At 35.1% G+C, this 9605-nt stretch overlaps 1 long non-coding RNA gene across 1 annotated transcript; it reads left to right on the top strand.

Moving 5' to 3' along the window:
• The first annotated feature begins 2870 nt into the window (after positions 1-2870).
• Positions 2871-9084, top strand: LOC120082734 (uncharacterized). Its single transcript, XR_016531119.1, has 2 exons — positions 2871-8744; positions 8849-9084. It is a non-coding gene; the product is annotated as an uncharacterized LOC120082734 (long non-coding RNA).
• Positions 9085-9605: the final 521 nt, after the last annotated feature.

The raw sequence follows: 9605 nt of genomic DNA, 5'->3' as shown, positions 1-9605 counted from the left end.
TGGTCACGGTGGAGTTTTGAATCCCCAAATTCAACGGCAAGGAGTTTTGAGCTTAAGACTTGAGAGAATCTGGCATAAGCCAACAATATGGAGAAGGAAATCTCGCTAAGGCTGGTATCGCTAGCCACAAAGCAGATGACTGTCTGAGATAAAAAAAAAGAAAAAAATTAATAATAATAATAAAAAGGGAGAATCTCGCTCGAAATCCTCTTGCTGGTGTCGCTCTCTCCCACAATCTCGCTCGATATGCTCTTGCTGATCTCACTCTCTCCCACAATCTCGCTCTCTCGAGTGTCGCTCCCTCCCACAATCTCGCTCTCTCCAGTGTCGCTCTCTCCACTCTCGCTCTCTCCCACTTTCTCGCTGGTGTCGTTCTCTCCCACAATCTCGCTGATCTCACTCTCTCCCACGATCTCGCTCTCTCTAGTGTCGCTCTCTCCCACAATCTCGCTCTCTATAGTGTCGCTCTCTCCTAAAATCTCACTCTCTCCACTCTCGCTCTCTCCCACTTTCTCGCTCAAAATCTCGCTCTCTCCAACAAACTTCATTACAAGCACTGCAAACAGAAGATTATGAAATGAGAGGAACTTGTAAACTTAGTCACCGCCTTGGTGCCTTCAGAGACAACGTGTTTGGCCAATTCTCGAAGATATCGTTGATGAATCTGTTCATGATACCCATGGCTTTGCTGGAAATACCGATGTCTGGATGAACTTGCTTCAGCACCTTGAAGATGTAGATCTTCTACGTTTCTACACTCTTCTTCGTCCTCTTCTTGTCTCCGGTAGTAGAGTATCATTCCTTCTTCAACTGTTAAACGAATCAAATTCGATTCTCAAATTAAGTTCCTGGTGAAGTTGGTAGGGTATCACCATGAAGTTGGTCGGGTATTGCTGGTGATGGCTTGGTATCGCTGGTAATGGCCTGGTATCGCTAGTAATGGCTTGGTATCACTGGTAATGGTTTGGTATCGCTGGTAGTGGTCTGATCTCGCTAGTAATGGCTTGGCATCGCTGGTAATGGCCTGATCTCGCTAGTAATGGCTTGGTATCGCTGGTAATGACCTAATCTCGTTGGTAATGGCTTGGTATCACTGGTAATGACCTGATCTCGCTGATAATGGCTTGGTATCGCTGGTAATGGCCTGATCTCGCTAGTAAGGCTGTCTTTCAATACGTTGGCTCTCCAAAATCTCTTCCATTTAAGTTCAAATTCATATTCCATTCAAATTGGAATTAAAATAAACTATTTTTCCAAATCTCAGTCTAAAGCTTCTAATCCAAATTTTTATTCTAAATTCAAGCCAGCCAAATCGGGTGAGATAAATGTCAAATCCGTCCCAAATTAAAATTTGGCCATATCCCAAATTTTACCAATATTCGAATGGTTAACCTTGATATTGAGTTATGAATAAAATGCCGAGTCAAAATTTGGCTATATTCCAAAATTTATCTCAAATTTAAATCAACCTTAGTTTCTATACTCATTTCCAAGTAAAATTGAGCATATCCCAAATTTTTAAAATTGATCAAGATTCCATTTCACCCCAAATTCTATTCCGAATTCGAATTAAATTAAATTTGCAATTAAAGTGGAACATAAAGCCTACTTTAGTTCAAATTAAAGTTTACTTAACGAAAGTGTGTCAAACGAACAAGATTTCAAATAAAAAATTTGAGCTAATTTCTCATATTTTGATCATTATGATGCACCAAATTAAAAGAGTAAAAAATCATACTTTGATCTCAAATTACATTTTTTCGAGATTCATCCACCCATATACGTGCATAAATCTTGAAAAAGGGGCATTTGTTGAATGAGAAATTTTGGACTAATCATAAGTCACCACGTCGTTTGCTAAATTAACGATAAATTTCTAAATCATTGACTTTGAGTCCAATTAGAAGTTGACACATGTCCCGAATTGAATTGAAGACAAGTTTCGATGACGTCACACGGATGAATCGGATGAGATTAAATTGGTCCAATTTGATATTATTATTTGGGCTTAAAGTCCAAACTACAAAAAAAAAAAGTTGAATTGGACCCAAATTCCAGATCAGGCCCAAAACCAACTAATTGGGCCCAAGGGTCAGGCCCATGGACCAACCAAGCCCACGAAGCCCACCTGAGAACTCTATAAATAGAGAAGTTCCCTTCATTTGTAAAGACAACATTTTCTACAATCAGAAGACCCAGAGAGAATTCACTAACAAGTAGAGGACTACTCTTCCAAAAGCTCAAGACTTCTACTTCAAGCTTCCAAGACGGGAAGTTGCACTTCTATAAGGCAGAAGACATTTGAAGACACAAATACTCTTCAAAGAGTTCTACTTCAAGCTTCCAAGACTCCGAAGCTGCACTCTTATAAGACAGAAGACCTTTGAAAACACAAATACTCTTCCAAGACTTCTACTCCAAGCTTCCAAGACTTCTACTTCAAGAACGTTCAGTGCTTTCTTTTTCCAAGTCAAGCATATTCACCCAACTGAGAGAATCAGAGAATCAAATATTAGAGATCGAAATACATCGCATCAAATCAACTCCAACACCAACTCAAGTTCAACTCCACGAAACACATTTATCCGAAAATCTCGTGTGAATAATGCCTAATCTTGGAATTTTTTTTTATAAAAATAATATTATAAAAATAAGATTGAAAGAAAATATTGGACAAAAATAGGTGTCAAATTCGTGGACTCCTAGAAATCGGGATTTCTTACTCCCACGCGGCAACGTGCTTTGCTGCCCTACCTGCCACGTTGGAGAAGAAAGAAAAAAAATCCAATCCTTGTTTTTCTTCTGATTTTTGGGCGAAAATGAGGCCACCCATCTTCACAATTTCAGATCTCTCCTTAATTTCAGGTAAGTTTTTTTTTTTTTTTTTTTTTTTTTTTTTTTTTTAAACTTTTTCTTCAGTTTTCTTGGATTTTGTATTTCTTTCGTCACCTTAGTGCCTTCAGTTTCTTCCGCTGAATACTTAATTTGGAGAATTATTTGTAGTTTGATGAGCCATTGAAAAGGGGTTTTCCTTCAAATTCAATTCCATTTGGATTTTCTTCTTGCTATGGGAAGGCGATTTTAGAAGTAGTGTGAGGGTTGGGTTGGTTTCTTTGTTCTGCTGCTGATTGGATTTCTAAGAGATGGGTGAAAAAATTTGGGATAATGAAGAAAAAAGGGTTGTGGTGGAATCAGTTGTTGGTACCGAAGCTTGTGAGTTCTTGATATCGTTGGCATCTAGCAATATCTTAGCACTGGATTCCCTGCAATTTTCTCTTGGTGATTCAAGTGCGAATCAGGGGTTAAGCCAAATTTTAGATAGTTCAAGTTGGAATTATGCAATCTTTTGACGTGTGGTTAGCTTGAAATCTGGGACTTTAGCTTTGATTTGGGGTGATGGGAATTGTCATGATTCAAAGATTGAGATTGGAATTTTTGGTGGGGATGATCATGTGGACAATTTGGTCATGACAAATTTTCTTAAATTAAAAAAAAAAAGTTCTCGTGGTTGGGGTCTACAAGTAATGCTATGTGGCCCATGACACGACGAAAAATGAAGAAATTGTGGATCAGATCCACGATTTTCTTAGACGCATTTCTCATCTATTTCTATCAATACTTTCAACCTGATGAGACATTTTTTTATCATCACCCTATTTTTAGGAAAAATTTACACACAACCTTATTTTTATCATTTTTATGTAAACAACTGTATTATTTGTGAAATTAACCTAATCTTGTAAAAGTTTCATTTCCATCCTTTGACATAGACATGTCCACACTCATGACTTGAGAACCTAGCAAAAGACTAATTATTATTATTAGTTTCAATCTCTAATTTGAATTTTATTTTATCAAGATCTAAAGGTTCAAATCACCATACATATGCATCATTTCGAAACAAATCTCCAATTTGAATTTTATTTTATCAAGATCTAAAGGTCTAAATCACCAAATAAATGCATCAGTTCAGTCGAATGACTTTCGACAACATAGGGTTTAGTAGAATGCTGTGACCTCAAAGAATCCAAGCAACCCAAGGGCTGATTTCGAGGATTGAACAATGTGGCGTCATACTTTTTCTTGGTCCGAAGAGGTTCGGTTATAGTTGGACTATAACTTATTGTTCATTAGAGGGATCAGTGGTACTTAATGTTGGGGTTGATGTCCTAAATCTTGTAGGTTCTGTGGTTTGTAATTGTAATGTACAAACATTTTATTTATTTAATAAAATATGAGATGTTTTATTCGACATTTAGTAGTATTAACCCACAAACCAATAAACTAACACTCAAGGTTATCTTTTGTAGCTTAAACATGTATGTAGAGACATACAGGTGGATCATATTTAAGTGATAACCTAAATAGTTTGTAATAGATAGATAAGGCTGGGTGCCTTATCATAGTGACACTATGAAGACGACCCACTTTGTAGATGTTACAATTGTTGTAAAGTGTTATAAATGATTTGATTCCGATCATTCATGTGGAGACATGTGAGCGAGGGTATTCTATACAAAGGATTTTGTATAAGATCGAACCACGAATAACTAGTCTCGTTATATAACACTGTAAATAATAGAGACTTATATTTTACTAGGATGACCATAGATGACATGACCCGAATCCTGAGTGAGTTGTGAACTCCTGCCTATGAAGATGGTCCTTTGATTTGCATGGGTGAGAGAGGCCAGATCGCCGACTCAATAAGCCTACCATTTTGGGGATTTGTCTGATTGGGGAGCTATGAACACAACTACATAAGACAGAATTCACTCATTCCCTAATGTTTGGGTAAGTAGATAAATTGCTCCCTTAAGGGCTGATTCCAGGGCTTGAACAATGTGGCGTCACACCCTCTTTTGCCCGAGAAGGGTTTGGTCATAGTTGAACTATGACTTATTTTTCATTATAGGCATCAATGGTACTTAAGGAGTTAGATGTAACTACATGGACAAAATGGTAATTTTGGCTCAGCTATACTTACAAGCAGAGTTATCGCACTGTTGATTGATTATATTTAATGGACGGTCTTTAATGGAGTGATCGACAATTAATGGATGTTGAATAATTTAATTAAAAGAGTTTAATTAATTTTTTAAGTACCATTGGAGCTTCAATCTACAGGTCCATAAGGTCTTCTCTGTAGCTCAACAGGAATTATTGGGAATTAATTTTGAATTAATTTGAATTGTTCAAATTAATTGAGAGATTTAATTATATGTGATATAATTAGTTTAACTTAATCATATATGATATAATTAATATAATGTATTTGATACATTATAATATAAATTTTATTTGAGAGGAATTATATATTTGAATATGATTAAAATATTAATTATATGGATGAGATTCATGTAATTAAATTTAGTATACATGTGATTTATATTAAATGCTATATATTATTGAGAGAGAAACAAACTATAGGTTATATTGTATTTGATACAATATAAAAACTATAGGTTATGTGTTATATATATATATAATAAGTTAGTTATTATAAATCTATATAATTATTATTTAAATTAAAATTCATTTTATTTTTACTTTTAATTTTCAAAATTAAAGGGAGAGAAATAACTTCCCTCCCCTTAATTCTCTCTAAAATAAACGTGATGAGTGGGCCAATTGAACGAGGGATTTTGTTCTTCTTCACAGAAGGTTGATTTTTGTTTTTCCTAAGAGATCTCTCTGTGAAAAATTTCCCCATAAATCTTTCTTCCTCTCTCAAAATCTTCTCTCTCTTCCAAAAATATCAGAGCCCACACATTCCTGAGTATTCTCTTGCTCTACAGAGAGTACATAGTTTACACTTGTGGTGGTGTCCTTCTTAGATTATTGTAAGTTTTGGAAGATTGATTGCTCGTGGTTGTTCGTGATCGAAGAGGAGGAAATTGTTATAGAATCTGTAATTTGAAAGTCTTGAGTCGTTCATGAGTTTTTCAGTGATTTTTTTTTGGAGAAAATGAGGCCCAAATCAGAGAAGGATCGATAGAATTCGTAACTGTATAGTGGCTACTGTACAGTAGCATTGCAATGTTACGAACGGCGAACAGAAGAATTTTTTGTAGCGTTGCACTGCTTCGAGACGAAAATCTTTTTCCGGTTTGCTCATGGTTCGATTTGAATATCATCTGGTTCGTGTCCGATTCGCTTGATTCGAGCGGTTCGGGTGCTAGGCGGTGTGGTTCGTGCTGTTCAAGACCTAGTCACTTGTTTCAAACTGGTTTGGCTATTATTATGTAATAGTTAGTTGTTTTTTAATTAGTTAAATTAATATAAGTGTTATATTAATTATTTAGGAATCCAATCCTGGTCCAATAATAGTTGTTTAAATTATACATTTGATGTATGATTTAATTTTATTTATATATGTCATAATGTATGTCATATAGTAAATTCCCACCATAGGTTATGCATTATTCATGCATAATTTAATATAAGTGTTATAATATATGCTTGCATGCATTAATAACATAACCATGCATCATTTATATTATAAGTGTTATAATATATAGTTGGATGTATGTATGAATGTATGTTATTAACTATTTCATTACTTTATTATATAAATGTTATGTATGTTAAGTAGTGAAATGGAATTGCATGAAGCATGACACTACGTTAGGTTATTTTATAATTGTTATAATTTACCTAAGTATGTTTTTATATGCAATGATTGGTTTTAATTATTTCATTTCTTTTATAACTATCATAATTAAATGAAATTAAAAATTAAAATTAATAATTCAGAATTGCATGCAAACCTTATTTTAAAATCATTTTTTAAAATAGTTTTAAAATATGATTCATATAGACGTAAGATCAAATTTCTAATGAGATTAGAAATAAATCAGTTGAATAGAATTAAATTGGTTTTAATTAAAAGATTAAATTTATAGCAAATGTATTTATAAGGGACATTTTGTCGGCTAGTTTTGTCCAGGCTGGGGTATTTAAGCTGACGGAAACTGAACACCTGTACTTGGGAACTGACCTGGAAAGGTGAATTAAATAGATTTGCTACAAGCATGCAATTGTTGATTAAAGTTTATTAAAATGTTTAATGAACATTAATAAAAGTTGTTTAACTATTCAAAGTAAGTATTATTTTTGGGCAAATGTAAACAAACACTTAGTAAAAATATGTAGTCCTATTTTTCTAAGATAAATAACCTTAGGTAATACACTCAATGGGTGGAAAATGGGGTATATGATACTTTTTTTTTGCTTTTTCACGTTTCTTCCTATAAGTTTACACCATGATATCTATACTTGGCCTTGAGGCACCTTTGCTTGTGTCTTTCTACAGGTGGTGTCTGTATAAGTCAATACTAAGGTGAATGAAGAGAGTGCTTATAGTAAGTGAGAGTGGGACGTATCTCAACACATCCCATGCTCTCTCTTATTAGTTTGGAGTAAATTTTCATGCTTGGCCTTAAGGCACATTTGCTTGTGTCCCTTTATGGATGACTTTGCATGCCTCTTTGCTCAAACTCCAAAAATGGATAGGATTGCTTTAATTTTCGCCCTAATCGGTTTTTCCGTACAGTTGGCTCATTGGGGCGGAACTCTAGAATCTAAAATGAGGTGTTACACTTACAAGAAAATGTTAAGCAAGTTAACAGTTTCTGGACCAAACAATGGTGACTGATATTTACAGTAACAAAGAGTTGTTCTGTATATTGGTTGAGATGGTCTCATTTCAGTGAAAGGGTACCTGATCACCATACGGTGGCTTTTACCCTGCCTCACTGAAACATCATTGCAAAATAGATGTCACATAGGATACATTAAATTATTTTGCTAAATTTGATTGGTTTTTTCAAAAGGGTAATGCTTGAATACTAATATAAATAAATTGTATGTTTAAGCAAACTTCATAATGACTTCCGCAACGCTAAATTTACTCGTCGCTGGCAACTTACCGGCAAGAATTACACTACATGAAAAACACAATCCAAACAATATTGATCATTGATGACTTGAGATTTGTCCTAATGAAGAATTGTCCTTTTGTTCCTCCTCAAAATGCTCCTCGCAACGCTTGAGAGGCATATGAGTGTTGGATACAGACAAATGAGAAGGCCCGAGCATATATCTTGGCAAGGCTTTCTGAAGTCTTGGCCAAGAAGCATGATTCCTTCACCGCCCGAGAGATCATGGAGTTTCTGCAGGTGATGTTTAAACAACCGTTCGCACAACTCAGTCATGACGCTCTGAAAAACATCTTCAATGCCCGTATACAAGAGGGGGCATCTGTTAGAGAACATGTTTTCAACATGGTGGTCTACTTCAACATGGCGGAGATGAATAAGTCTATCATCGATGAAGCCAGTCAGGTTAGTTTCATACTGGAATCTTTACCTGAAAGTTTCTTGCAGTTATGTAACAATGTTGTTATGAATAGGATTGAGTACAACCTGACCACCTTGCTCAACGAACTACAGACTTTCCAATCCTTGATAAAAACCAAGGAACAAAAGCGTGAGGTAAATCTTGCCTCATCCTCTAAGAAGTTCTACAAAGGTTCGACCTCTAGAACTAAGTCTGTATCTTTCTTTTGGCACGAAAAAGTTGAAGAAGAAGAAAGGTAGAAAGAGGAAAGCTAACCTACCAGTTGCTGCCTAGAGGGGCAAAAGGACCAAGGCTGCAAAGGGAATCTGTTTCCATTGTAGCCAGCAAGGACTAGAAGAGGAATTGTCCTAAATACTTGGCAGAAAAGAAGAAGATCAAGTAAGGTAAATATGATTTACTTGTTTTGGAGACTTGTTTAGTAGAAAATGATGATCCATCCTGGACAATAGATTTTGACGCCACTAACTATGTTTGTTTTTCATTTCAGAGAATTAGTTCTTGGTGGCAACTGGAGGCTGAGGAGATGATGATGTGTGTTGGAACTGGGCACTTCGTTTTAGCTATGACATTGGGAGGACTCTAGCTTACTTTACAGAAAAATTGTATTTTGTTGGATAATGTATATGTAGTTCCTGATTTAAAGAGGAACTTAATTTCTGGAAAGTGTTTCATTGAACAAAAGTATTATGTACATTTTTCTATGAATAAAGCGTTTATTTCTAAGAGTGGTATAGAACTTTGTTTTGCTAATCTGGAGGATAATTTATATGTGCTAAGACCGCTAGCAACTAAAACACTCATAAATATTGAATTGTTTAAAACTGTGGTAACTCAGAATAAAAGACTTAAAATATCTCCTAAGAAAAATGCCCATATTTGGCACCTGAGATTAGGACACATAAATCTCAAAAGGATTGAGAGACTGGTCAAGAATGGACTTCTAAGTGAGTTAGAAGAATTTTTTTTAACTAAGTGTGAGTCATGCCTTGAAGGCAAAATGGCTAAAAGATCTTCTACTGGAAAAGGTCACAAGGCCAAAGAACCCTTAGAACTTATACATTCAGATCTCTGTGGTCCAATGAATGTTAAGACAAGATGAGGGTTTGGATATTTCATCACTTTTACTGATGATTATTTTAGATATGGGTATGTTTATTTAATACAACATAAGTCTAAAGCCATTGAAAATTTCGGATCCTCTTATCCATTGCTTCATATTATGACTATGAGATTTGACAAATGGA

Source organism: Benincasa hispida, chromosome 8, assembly GCF_027475165.1.
Source record: "Benincasa hispida cultivar pf3 chromosome 8, pf3_genome.v1.1, whole genome shotgun sequence".
In the NCBI taxonomy this organism is placed as follows: Eukaryota; Viridiplantae; Streptophyta; class Magnoliopsida; order Cucurbitales; family Cucurbitaceae; genus Benincasa; species Benincasa hispida.
The sequence above is the reverse complement of the archived record's forward strand: the minus strand, read 5'-3'. Positions and strand labels throughout refer to the sequence as shown.